The sequence below is a fragment of the Nicotiana tabacum genome, chromosome 3, assembly GCF_000715075.1.
Source record: "Nicotiana tabacum cultivar K326 chromosome 3, ASM71507v2, whole genome shotgun sequence".
NCBI classification, from domain to species: domain Eukaryota; kingdom Viridiplantae; phylum Streptophyta; class Magnoliopsida; order Solanales; family Solanaceae; genus Nicotiana; species Nicotiana tabacum.
The window spans coordinates 190781186-190795846 of record NC_134082.1 but is presented as its reverse complement, the minus strand read 5'-3'; the positions used below and the strand labels follow the sequence as shown (position 1 = coordinate 190795846).

The 14661-nt window shown below is 37.7% G+C and overlaps 1 long non-coding RNA gene across 1 annotated transcript; it reads right to left on the bottom strand.

Moving 5' to 3' along the window:
* Window positions 1-3342: 3342 nt before the first annotated feature.
* On the bottom strand, window positions 3343-6709 carry LOC142179565 (uncharacterized). Its single transcript, XR_012708080.1, has 2 exons — window positions 6011-6709; window positions 3343-3554 (listed from the first exon to the last, which is right to left on the bottom strand). It is a non-coding gene; the product is annotated as an uncharacterized LOC142179565 (long non-coding RNA).
* Between the last annotated feature and the right edge of the window lie 7952 nt (window positions 6710-14661).

The following is a 14661-nucleotide window of genomic DNA, read 5'->3' as shown; positions in this document are numbered from 1 at the left end:
TAAAAATAAGGAAAACACGGTGGATTAAACAAAATAAGAAAAATATCAGTCAAACACAAAAAAAATGTAAGAGTATCAATCAGAAATCAGTAAAGAATAGGGAAAAATCTCAAACCCTAGTTGAGGCTGATGCCTTGAATCGGACCGAAATACAAGGGATCGTTCAATATATCATGCATAGAGACAGAAGACCGTCCAGATCTTCACAGAATCAAAGTGAATCGATCCATTCTTGAGAGGTAGATCTTGCCAAAAATAGGGCAAGAACTAGGTGATGCCAAAATCATGCGTATAATGATAGAGTATTACGTAATAGGTAAGTAAATCATGGATTGATTCCATGTTTGAGCCGAAATCGGAGAAGATTAAGGGTGACAGCGGCTAGGGTTTGATAGAGACGAAGAAACGATTGAGAGAGTTTAAGGGCGACAGATTATAGAGAATGGGGTTAGAGGTTTTGGATAATTAAAAAAGGATGGGATAATGTGGGTCGTTGATATCAGAGATCAACGATCATGATTTAAAAAGGGTTTTGGGTCGGGTAGGTTTAGTTTATTGGGCTGGGGGTTATTTTGTTTGGGTTAGTGTATTAGGTAATTGGGCTGGAGGTTGGTCCGAAAATAGGTAGAATTTAGGCTAGTTTTTAAATACCTAATATTTAATAAATAAATAATTTAGAATGCAATTAATAAATTATAAAAATATCATTTATGCACTAAAATAATTACTTAAAATTATAAAAATATAAAAAGTTATTTTCTGGATAAAAAATGTAATTATAATGCATATGAGCCATTATTGCAAAAATATGTAATTAGCCTTAAAATGCAAAATATAATTATAAAAATGCGCTGAAAATATTTAAAACCTCACGTTGGGTAAATGATAAGTTAAGATGATTAAATCATCATAAAATAATTTGGAGGATAATTATTGGATATTTATATATAATACAGGAATAAATTGGTTTAAAGTCTTTAAAAATTATGAAAAATATTTATGTATGTTTATAAATCAAATGATGATGCATATGCACTATTTTGAAGGTATATATATATAAGCATGGATATAACGTCAGTTTACAAAAATAACCTTATAATATTAAGCATAATAACTCATAATAAAAGGACATAATCGGAATTCCAGATATTAGCCTTATAATTCTATTAGTTTTAGGACATAATACTACACGTTAAGAATCCTACATGATTACCTTCAGGAATCCTATTAGTATAATTACTTTCGATTTTGAAAATTTATAAACACAAGCCTAAGATATATTTGAAACAAAGTATAAGCATCAGCTGCTGCAGAAGTGTATGTCGTGCTTCCCGTGAGATATTCGTTATTTCACAATTTTGAAAAAATATTAGTTTTTCTCGGTTTCTAAATGGGATTAACTTTGTATATATGTACTCTTTTAGTTATTATTAAAAAATAAAAATAAAAGCAATCCCTTCCAAGAAAACAGCTGAAGCTCGAGAAATCTGTGTCAACGATGAAAGTAAATATTATTACAATGACATAGTAGTTAAATTCAATATCTTTTGAATGCAAAAATGATGATTTAATACTTAGTTGTATAATATGTTGAAATTATACATATTTTATAATATGAGATACGAATGTTTTAAGTTGTATCTTACCTCACATCTCTTTATGAATATATTTTGTCTTCTATTATTTTATCCTCGTTTCTCCAGCTTTACATTTTAACTAATTTAATTCTTAATGTTATACTATAATCGATTTTGTTCTATTTTCTGATTTCTTCTCTTTTATGGACAAAAAGTTATGTTCTCTAAAATTTATGTAAAATTGAAAAGTAATTTTCTATGTATGGTGAATTCGAAAAGAATAAAATTGGACTATTCTGCTCATTATTTAATTCAAATACTTAATTAATATTTCAGGTGAATCTCATAACGCTCCTATTTAAATCAGGGCAGCTTAGATGACCTTGGTTGACGTGCTAATGTATATTTTGTTTGATTTGATATTCATATTTTCATTAATATTTACAACCCAAAAATGCTGCATAATTTTGGAAGGCATGGTTTCTTTTTGAAGGAGTTAGCTAAACATGATCATTAATTAAATATTTATCATTTTCAGAAACTTACGATTTACTTCTTTATAGGTTTTATTTTATAACTCAAAAATATTTTTCGATAATATTTGTATGATATTTTTAGAAGTTTATGCTCATCAATATACTGATACACAAGCATCATGCGACCCTAAGACTATGCAATATTCAAGATAACTTTTTTAATTTGAAATTGTGTTTTGTTCCCACAAATTTGCTTAAGTACCTCTATTTTTAATTTTTTTATTAGCATCTTGGTCGATTATATTTATATTTTGTTAGTTTAGGAACTCGGACGTCGAGATATCAAAACTAAAGCTTGGCCAAACCTAAAAGAGGACGGATACATTATATCTGTGCATCATCACAATTGCAATACTATGCAATTGTTCTATACGCTAATACACATATAATTTAATTGTAAGATGTATATAAGGTAAATTTTTTAATGAATTAAAGTTCAAAATATAATGATTTCTTACTTAGCCAAATAAGGAAAGACTAAATAAGTAAAATTTGAGCTAATTATAAATTCCTAAAAATTAGAAAAATAATCAAATGACCATTTTGTCTAGTGTAAACTCTATTTTAAAGGGTAGAAAAGACAAACGATATTTCACCAAAGATATTCGTACTTTTAATATAGTATAGATATAGATTCTTAAAAAATAAAAATAAAAACAATCCTTCCAAGAAAACAGCTGAAGTTCGAGCAATCTGCTGTTGGGAGCCGTAAGGCCTTTTATATATGTCTTGCTCTTCTCACTTATTTAACCCATATTTTGTCTCCACCTTTTCGTTTTTGCTCTTTTTTTTTTTTTTTTTTTTGGTAAATTAGAATAACATTCATTAGTTTGTATATAAGGTTTATTTTGTTGTGTATATACATATACATATACATACATACATACATATATATATATATATATATATATATATATATATATATATATATATTATAAAGAGCATGAATACAATGTCGATTTACAGAAATAATCTTATAATATTAAGCATAATAACTCATAATAAAAGGACATAGGTAGATATTAACCTTATAATCCTATTAGTTTTAGGACATAATACAATATGCTAGGAATCTGTCACGACCCCAAACCGGCCCGGTCGTGATGACGTCTCTCGTGAAAACAAGGCCAGCCGACACAACACTCACATTAACCCTTTAAGCATTAAGAGTCATTTTTAAGTCTTTAAATTAAACAACGTTTCATAATAAAATCCTGGAATAACAGTGCGGAATAAAATACCAGTCCGACATCGGGGTGTCACTAGTCATGAGCAACTATCAAGGTCTGAATACAACAAAAGTCTAAAAATGTACTAAATACAGTAACAACAATGAGGGGAAGGAAGCGGTGCTGTGAACGTCATGCAGCCACCTTGCTAACTCTGATGACCCTGCGGCTAAGCTATCAACACCCGCTACCGGATTCCGATATACCTGAATCTGCACATGAGGTGTAGGGAGTAATGTGAGTACTCCAACCCAGTAAGTAATAAGAGTAAATAAAGGCTGAGCAGTAGGAAACAATGAATCCACATTCACGTTAGGCTCAATAAACACAACAGGCCTTCAAATCATAATACGAGTCAATCTTCCCTTTTAAAATCCAGCTTTTAATAAAAATCATTTTGAAATACTTTCCAGCAGTTTCGATAGGGGTTCAATACCATTTAAGATAATAATATACCATTTAAGATAATAATAGAGATTAAAGCCATAATCGGCCCCTCGGGCAAAACATAGTTTGTAAAACAGCCCCTCGGGCAAAACAGTAATCATAAACACTTCATAACTTAAAAATCTCAGTGGAAATAACCAATGCCAAATCAGTGATTAATTTCTGAACATCTCATAAACCCCAGTTTAAATAAAAGTTGTTTTAAAATATTTGTTCAACTTTCCGACAGAGGCTCAATATAAAGATGAGTGAAAACAGTCGATAAATCAACATATTCGATAGAAATTCACTTTAAAGAGGAGTGAAATCAATAAGTCCATAAACAGGCCTCTCAAGCAAAAACATCACTCATATGCATGTATATATCTATTGCCCCTCGGGCTAGCCTCTCTGTCACTCGTGATTCAACTCTTACCAATCAGTACTCGCACTCAGTATTCACGCTCAATTGGTACCATATAGTAACCGCTGCGGCATGCAGCCCGATCCGTATATCTCTCACAATAACTGAAATCAACGTAACCGCTGCGGCGTGCAGCCCGATCCATGCATCGCTGTGGCGCACAGCCCGATCCATATAAATAGTTGACTGCGCTCACTGGGGGTGTGCAGACTCTGGAGAGGCTCTTACAACCCAAGCGCTATATTGATGCGGCGCGCAGCCCGATCCATATAAGTATCGCTGCGGCGTGCAGCCCGATCCATATACATATATATATACATTGCTGCGGCGTGCAGCCCGATCCATAGATATATAATCCTCACAACTAGGTGTCACACCTCCTTTTTTTTACATATACCCCCGTAAAGAGTGTATAAGTATAAGAGAGTTTTTCCAATTAAAGGACAATCGAAACGGGATTTATTTATTAAAATTCAGAGTCGCCACTTGGGAGATTTATGGTGTCCCAAGTCACCGGTAAAAATCCCGAATCGAGGAAAGATTGACTCTGTTTAACAGTCCGCGAACCAGAAATCCGGATAAGGAATTCTGTTAACCCGTGAGAAGGTGTTAGGCGCTCCCGAGTTCCGTGGTTCTAGCACAGTCGCTTTGATTATACTTGACTTAACTAAATTGTTTAATTACTCGTTTAGAACCTATGCGCTTTTAACTTTTACCGCTTTTTAATTAAAAAAATTTTTATCGTGAAACGGGTCACGCGCATGTGTACCCATTTGTTTGGCGCGTCGAAAATCATGTCACGCGAACGTGTCCACAATTAGTAATGCTTTATTATTATTAAGAGAATTTGGCCGAAGTTGTGTGAACACATACTCCGGCTTTGTTTTTCGAAATCGTAGACGTGTCACGCGAACGTGTCCACAACCACAATCGTATATTAACGTGCCTAAAGCAAACTACGAACATTTGTCGTTTTATATCTAAGTTATAAGAAATTAATACGAGGGCCATGTATGATTAAAAGGTGGATGGCACACCTCGGGCTATATGAACTAATTTAATTAAAGAGGACTATATTAATAACAAATTTATTATTTTGCGAAAGTTTGGTCGAAGTTGCGCGAACGCATACTTCGGGTTTGTCTTTAAAAGTCGTAATTATGTCACGTGAACGTGTACACAATCACGACGATAAATGTAAAATGCACATAAATCATACTACAATGTTCTGAATATTACTGGCCTACTAACGATCAAAACAAAATAAACAAGGCAACAAAATGTAATCTTAATCAATAAGAATTACTACTGCTACTAGCGAGATGACATTGACCATTCCCTCGATTCAAAACAATTCCCTGCTTTCCTATCTATTAAACTTAGTTCTTTCATGTTCATCAAAAGGAGAGAATTACCAAAGCTTTCACATACACAAACATAACAAAACTTGGGCATCGACGATGAATAAAGTGGAATTCAATATCTCTCCTTCTCAAAATAAACACAGCAATCACCCAAAAATACATCTCTAACATGATGTGAGCAATAGACACAAGAGAACATCAAGTAACATGACTAAATACGTGATAAGACATGAAATCAGGACAAACTTCATACCAAATATGTAGGCAACGAGGGATAAGGGAGGGAAAAGAAATCCAGCTTCATATAATGCTTTGGAATTAACAAATATAAATCAAATAGTAGCTAATCTTGAATCAGGTAGAAGCTATGAATCATAAACTAAATCCATACAAATGAAATAAAATCACTTAAACATTCAAACCTTTGAAAGGGAAGAGATGGTTAGAAATAGACCTGAAACTCAAGAAAAGTCTTCAACGATTTGATAAAGCAACTTTATACACAGAGAATTATCTTCTAGCACCGATGTCCAATGAAACCTTATCAACAAAACCCGAACTAGAGACCTCGCCGTGAACCTCAACGAGCTCAAATTAAGAACTTCGCTGCCAATAGAACGCCAAATCAGAATCGACGACTCGAATAAACTTTACTCGGAACTCATTTGTGATCTACGTTGTTGTTCTATATATTCGGTATTTGGAGGTGTGATTAACATTGGGATTTGGGGCTATTTTTGGATAGTTTTTACCGCTGTTTTTGAAGTGATTTTGGGGTTCTCCGGTGACTCAAAGGTGACTGATTTTGGACTATTTCACATGGTTAACTAGCTGTATTTTTATGGCTTCTCATAGTCTGTTGTTTGAATGGAGAAGAAGTAGTTCAGGGGTGGGGGATCTCTTGTTGGGTTATGCGACTGATTGTCTGTGTGATTTGAACAGAGGGTTGTTGGGGTGGAGCGAGGAAGACGAAATACAGGGGGGTGGGGGTCGTGAAGACGACGACGCAGAGGGGTGGGGTCGTTTTCTTCTTGGCGTTATCAGCGCAGCTTTCAGTTGTTTCCGTTCGTTCTCGTTCCAGCCTTTTTCGTCATTATCGTGCGCAGCTTTGCTGCTTTCTCGTTTCAGCTCCTTCGTTATTTTTTATTTTTTTCTTTTTATTTATATAGTCTAGGTTTAGGTAGGGTTTTAGGTTAAGGGGTATGGGCCTAGGAATTATGGGCTTGACAATTATGAGCTAGGTCCAAAATTAGGCCTAAAGATGGGTTGCTCGAGCCCAAGCTCTATTCTTTCGCTGCGAACGAGATTAAAAATATGGTCTCATTTATTAATTAATCCTACTATTCAAATAATTATTAAAATAAAACTAACCATTAAAACAAATCGATTTTTGGTATTTTCAAATATCATATTAAAATAAAATACGATAGTATTTTTGTATATATATATATTTTTTTAAGATTTTTTTCAAGATTAAAAATGACTACAAAACATTAATGATCCTATTTTTTAATTTTTTGTTTTCTTGTAATAAAATAAAGTAAAAGAGTCAAAATTACTTAAAATATCTATATTATGTCTAAATTAAATATTTTACGCTAATATATAAACAATCTTGGGGAGGGTCAAAAATCACATGTCTATAGCTGCCCCTCTTTGACTGGAAACGTATAGAGTTTTCAGACAAAGACTGACTAGACAGTTTTTTGACCCGACCCTTATTTGGAGAGACTAAAACTTAAGAGAAAAGGGGAATATGACCGAGCCCTGATATCTGGGCTGCCTACATATCTTTGGCTATAAAAGAATCAGGCCACATGTAGTTCAGAGATGAGTGAGATGACGGAGTATACCGAGGTGGAGAGCCAGTCGAGGTGCCGTTTCGTCGAGGTTCCGGTCCGCAGTCCTGTTATTTCATCAAAATCAAAACATGAAAAAGACCAGCTAAGCCTATCAACTACGAGTTACAAGATTCCTATATATAAGTCTTCCGAAGCTTGATCTTGAGTCTTTAGCGGTTCTTCATGCAGACTTTAGATTTGAACCTTAACGCTTGCCAGTTGCAGGTGCTAGCTCGTTCTTCTTCAGATTTTCGGACCAAGACCAGACATGTAGTGCTTGTGACCTCGGCCATGTCTTGAGCAGCTCACATCCTTCATCAACTTCTGCATTTGGATTAACTTGTTGCCTTTCTCTCTTTTCCTTTATTGACTAACTTCTGTTGATCATCTAGGACTGCTGACTCGCATTCTTGACGCGAGCATCTTTTGTTACTGACCTGAATTGCATTCTGAATTGAATTCCCTTTCTTCCAGGTGGGCGCCTGATTGCTGAACTTGAACCGTCTTGTCTTGTTACTTGTCACTGTTTTCCCTTGCACCTTGAACCATTTTCCCCTGAAACTTGAACTGTCTTCCTTCGAAACTGCTTTCCCTTGACACTCGAGTTATCTCCCTTCGACACTGTTTTCCCTAGAAACTTGAGTTTTCTCCCCTTTTTCTCCAGGTGGGCACCTGATTACAACAAAACAGATAAAACAAAGAAATTTTTCTGCCCCAGTTTGCACTAGGAAGATTTGTGAGTTGTTAGCAAAATTGTAAATCACTTGTACTATCGATGTAATGATGAAAGTAAACTAAAGGATAGACTAGGAAAACTATAAACTAAGCTTGACTAAAGTAAAACTGACCCTATTCTCCAGGCGGGGCCCCTGACTGCTAACTTGAAATGTATTCCCTGCTCTCCAGGCGGGCTCCTGACTACTAACTTAAATGTATTCCCTGCTCTCCAGGTGGGTTCTTGACTTCAACTTGAAATGTATTCCCTGCTCTCTAGACGGGCTCCTGACTTCAACAAAATAGACAAAACAAAGAAAATTTTCTGCCCCAATTTGGTGGCTGGGCACAGATGTAAGTGTAAAATGGATCACATTACCAAATATCCATAAGAACTTGAAAGCTAAAACTTGAATTATACTCCTTTGTTCTCCAGGCGGGCTCCTGACTGCTGCGCTTGAAACTATTCCCTGCTCTCCAGGCGGGCTCCTGACTTCAACTTGAAAGTATTCCCTGCTCTCCAGGCGGGCTCCTGACTTCAAAATAGATAAAACAAAGAATTTGAAAGATAAAACTTAAATTGTACTCCCTTGTTCTCCAGGCGGGCTCCTGACTGTTGCGCTTGAAAGTATTCCCTGCTCTCCAGGCGGGCTCCTGACTTCAACTTGAAATGTATTCCCTGCTCTCCAGGCGGGCTCCTGACTTCAAGATAGACAAAACAAAGAATTTGATAGCTAAAATTTAAATTGTACTCTCTTGTTCTCCAGGCGGGCTCCTGACTGCTGCGCTTGAAAGTATTCCCTACTTTCCAGGCGGGCTCCTGAGTTCAACTTGAAATGTATTCCCTGCTCTCCAGGCGGGCTTCTGACTGCTGACTTGAAATGTATTCCCTGCTCTCCAGGCGGGCTCCTGACTTCAAAATAGATAAAACAGAGAATTTGAAAGCTAAAACTTAAATTGTACTCCCTTGTTCTCCAGGCGGGCTCCTGACTGCTGCGCTTGAAAGTATTCCCTGCTCTCCAAGCGGGCTCCTGACTTCAACTTGAAATGTATTCCCTGCTCTCTAGGCGGGCTCCTGACTGCTGATTTGAAATGTATTCCCTGCTCTCCAGGCGGGCTCCTAACTTCACAATAAACAAAGCAAAGAATTTGAAAGCTAAAACTTAAATTGTATTCCCTTGTTCTCCAGGCGGGCTCCTGACTGCTGCGCTTGAAAGTATTCCATGCTCTCCAGGCAGGCTCCTGACTTCAACTTGAAAGTATTCCCTGCTCTCCAGGTGGGCTCCTGACTTCAAAATAAATAAAACAAAGAATTTTAAAGCTAAAACTTAAATTGTACTCCCTTGTTCTCCAGGCGGGCTCCTGACTGCTGCGCTTGAAAGTATTCCCTACTCTCCATGTGGGCATCCTGACTGCTGACTTGAAAGTATTCCCTGCTCTCCAGGCGGGCTCCTAACTTCAATTTGAAATGTATTCCCTTGTTCTCCAGGCGGGCTCCTGACTTCAACTTGAAAGTATTCCCTGCTCTCCAGGCGGGCTCCTGACTTCAACAAAACAGACAAAAACAAAGAAATTTTTTTTCCCCAGTTTGGTGGCTGGGGACAGATGTGATTGTAAAAATAAATCATATTACCAAGTATTACTAAGGATTTTGAAAGCTAGATCCTGTTATTCAGGGGGGTCCTGACAACTCTTAACTAAACGATAATTTAAAATCTAAGTTATATCTTCTACAGGTGTGACTTCTGCTAAATCTTGCTATCTAAGAGGATCTTTAAACTACTCCTCATTATCCAGGAGGGTCCTGAAAATCAAAAGTCTAATCTTATCTTAAGAGTGACAACTTTCATGTCTGAATTATACTACCCTACAACAGACTTTACGCTAAATGTTGTTATCTAATCGAAATCTTAAAACTAAGTCCTATTATTCAGGAGGGTCCTTAAAACTCGTAATTAAATCCTATCTCGAACATGCAAACTTCTAAACCAACTTATATTCTTTTAGGATACATTTATGCTAGATTATGCTGTTTTCTGAACTTTAAACTAGGTCCCATTTTTCAGGAGAGTCCTGAAAGTTTACGGTCAAACCTGTTTGGTGACTGCCTTTCTTCACGGAGGGTTTATCCGAAACAAACGAGTTTTCCACCCCTGTTTCAAATCAAAGAAAAATCTTGTCAGCTTAAAAATATGGTGGTTGGTTTGTGGCCTTGACTTTGAGGACGGTTGCTCCTTCACTTCTCATGATAACTGATTTCCCCTCGAGGACCTTGCTTGCTTATGGAATAGCCACTTTCTCTGCCATCCTTATCACAGAAAATGCCCCTTCTCCGTTCAGACCCAATTCCTTCTATCTGTTGCACTGCTCATGAACTGACATTTACCAACCTTTGTGTTTTACCGAAAATACCTTTGATACGTCCACCTAACACCCTCCATCTGTTGTATCGTGCTCTTGTGTGGACATTTACTGCACCTTTGTGTTTCTCATGAATTCCAAAGCACGACAATTGCCACCCACTCATCGTGAATGTTGTTTTTCTTGACTTAAACCACTGGCACTGGCCTTGAGGTCTGTTGCTCCTTCACTTTCCACGATAACTTTGATTATTGCTCGGTGGACCCCGATTGTCACTGATTAAACACCTTTTGTCGATCTTACCACATAAAATACCTTTGATCCGTTCATCAAACCCCTCCATCTTGTTGCATTATTTATGAATTGATATGTACCAAACCGTCGAGTTTCACCGAAAATACCTTTGATCCGTTCACCTAACACCCTCAATCTGTTACATTGTTCCTGAATTGATCTGTACCAAATCTTTGTATTTTATAAGGATCCCAAAACATGTTGATTATTACCAGCTTAATGCATTTGTTGTTCTTTCCTGACTTATGACACTTTGATGTACTGGCCAGATCTCGTTTTGTGCAATTGAAAAGCTGATGGCAAATTTTTAAGTAATTTCTCACTTGTTCTGACCAAATAGACTCGGAACGAGGAGGTAAACAAAACAAAAGGAACAGAGTAAAGGACAAGGGAAAGAGATGATTCCTAACAAGAAAACTACAGAGTAGAAACCTATCAGATGTGGATACCAACTCTAATGACCATGACATGCACATGCTGATTAAGTGGCCTAATCTATCAAACAAATCTGATGTTCAACTCTTGTTATACTCTTGAACAATGAAACCGGGCTTCAATGCTCCGATTATCCGATCTGATTCACAATACATATTCGACTTCTAGTGCCCGAAGGGTTTTCACCATCAAGCTTCTCTCATTTTGTTGTTTCTCTCAACTTACCATCGCCTTACGGTGCCCGCAAGGGTTTTCACCAATAAGACTCTCTAATTTTCATTATTTTTCTGCTTGGACCAGAGTGTTGCCCCTGATATGAATTACCTCTCCTTGCTTTACTTGGCATTCCTCAAAGACTGATCGAAAGGTCTTTCTTTGGACCGTAACGTGGGCTTTTGGATAGGGTTAAAAAGAAAGGATATCAAAGGCTCAAAACAATTCACATGGGTTCAATATTACAACTTTCGGAACCAGATTTTCTTACACCAACCACGACTTCTGCCCCAGTTTCTTGCTTGGGGCTTTTGGATTTTGTTTGATGAGACCGAACCGTGAGGCTGCCTACGTATCCTTAAAAGGAATCAGGTCAAACGTAGTTCATGTCATAGAAATTACTTTGTTGTTGTGATTTTCCCTTTTCTCTTTCTTTTCTCTTTTTGTTGTTTTCCTTCTTTTTTCTTTCCTTTTTTTTCTTTTTGCTTTTCTCTTTTCTTTTCTTTTCTTTTCTGTCTCTTTCTTTTCTCTTTTCATTTTTCTTCTCCTTTTCCTTTCTTATTGATTCTTTCCTTTTCTTTTCACTTTCTTATCCTCCGCACTTGCATTTTTGAATTGTGTCGTTGGTCCCGAAAGAGGGGTATGAAAGAAAAATAAATAAGGCTCAAAAGGGGTGACGAGGGATAAAGTGTTTAGATAGTAGAACAAAATGCCTTCGTCATTCCAACCTTTAAAACATACCAAGTACAAACAACACAATTAAACAAATCAAGGAAAACATTCGTAACATCTTTTGGTTGCGCCAGACTTGATGACCGCACCCACACATTCGCCTTCTACATTTGTTATATCCAAAGCACCATTGGACAACACTCTCACTCTCATTACCACGAACGGCCCCCTATAAATTTGGGGCAAACTTGCTTTTATCTTCAAATTGATACGGCAAGATGCATTTCAATAGGGGTTCATTATGTTCTATCTGCCCCAGTTTCACACAATTCGGGCTTGAAGTGATCTCAACATGCATTTACTTATTTCCCTTAAATATACTTATCATCTTCAAAATTGTTTCATTCATTGCTTCATGACTAAACTGAATTTTTAAGACCAGGCCGAGAATTACGCATACATGTCATGTTACTAGAGTCAACAAGAAAAGAACTATAAAAGAAAAGAGAACTAAACGAAAATGACTAGAAATCATAGAAAGTTGCATTAAACAGATGGTGACAGGGTTTGGACAACAAAACAAACAAACTAAATTGGGACTACAAACCTAGAACAAATCTAGACAACACTAAACAGGCTACTAGACTAAACAAACTAGGGAAAATAAGAGGATAGAAGGGTTTGAGTCACAAGACAATATCTGGATTACAACCCTAAAATAACCCGGACAACAGAAATGACAATAAAATAAACCACCAAAACTCCTCCCTGGCTAACCAAACCGGAGCGTCTATCCAATTTCCAAGCTCGTATCTTAGCCATTGAATTCTGCATCAACATTACTAGGACCTTCACAAACTTCCATCACATTGTTATTAACAAATTGCTTTTGGGTTCCCTTTGCTGGCTCGTTCTTAAGATCAACCCCTGATAGCACTGAAAATTTTGCAGCGTGTGGGCCTTCAAGGATCTCAGAAGAATTTTCATATTCCTTTTCAAAACAAACCATACTCACCATATGCGTCTCAGGCGATGGACTTTGGCTAGTGTATGCTGCATCTGGATTTTGTACGACAATGTCACCTACATCAATAAGCTTCTGAATTGCTTTCTTCAGATTCCAACACTTCTCTATGTCATGCCCCGGGGCATCTGAGCAATATGCGCACCTTTGAGAAAAATCAAACTTCTTTGACAGAGGATTTGGCATTTTTATATGAATCGACTTCAACATGTCCAATTGCTTCAACTTTTGGAACAAACTGGCATATGACACTCCCAATGGGGTGAAAGCCTTTTCTTTTTTCAGCAACCTCTCATTCTTAAATGCTTGATTGGGCCGGAAACCTGATCCAAGAGGGTTTCGGTAGGCCCGTGGGGGCGGATAAGACATTTGGGGAAGTGGTGTGGGCCATCGTGGGCCTTATGGGTGTGGAGCATATGGTGGTGCATCATGGACAGGGTATTGGGAAAGTGATGTATGACTTTGGGAGTTTTGTGGGGAGAAGTAGCATTGGGGAGGATTACAATTATATCCACGGGGTCGATATTGAGACTGAAAGTGTTTAGCAAGAACGACCACTGGACCCTGTCGTCGGCGGGGCTCACCAACATCTTTTCTATCAATGGGAGGACTATCTCGAGCAACTTGTTCGTTCCATCTGAGCCAAAAATCCCTAAAACTTTTCTTGGGTTTCTTTTCCATTAGAGATGGGGAGGAGCGGTCCGGGGTAACACCCGATCTATACTGAAAGCACCGAACAAAATCTTGAGCCATGTCACCCAATGTAGGTCACTTACCAACATCTTGACGAGTATGCCAGTCCAAAGCTGCCCCAGTCAGGCTCTTACTGAAATATGTCATTAACAAATCATCTTTCTCGCCAACACTTCTCATTTTACTGCAATAATCCCTCAAATGGGCTACTGGATCTTCACACCCATCATACAAGTTAAAATTTGGCAATTTAAACCTCGCGGGCAGGCGAACGTCAGGGGACATAGACAGTTCTTTGTAGGACATGCTGCCCTGATCTTCCCTTCCTAGTTTGTTCTTCGAGGATTGTTCTATGCCTTTCAGCCTCCTGGGTATCCCCTCTTTCCTTTCTCTTCCTGTGAACCTTTCATTTTCAACATGCAACTTATCCCGAGGGCTCTGTTTGCATGAGTTGGGAACTTTGTGGGCAACCTCTGAGGGGTAATATCGGGCATCGTGAGCTTTGAGTGGGTGCTCATTGTTGGGGATGGTGGAAAAGACAGGAGGGCAATTTTTAGGAAAGGTAATTGGAAGATGAGTGACGGAGCTACTAGGGTGGTTGGGAAAGCCATGGTAAACGGGTGAATCTGGAGAGTATGGGGGATCATCTGGCACTGTGACCGGTGTTTGAGTAAGGGTAGCATTTAGGAAGCTAGTTGGTGGCGGGGGTGGTGCCTTTCCAGTCATCCATGCCTGATACATGTCCGCCATGTGTTGTCTTAACATCCTCACCTCTTCAACCAACCCATTATCCTGTTCAACCAATTGCTTTTGAGCACCTGTATCAACTAACTCAGTTTTGTTGTTGTCTGCCATTGC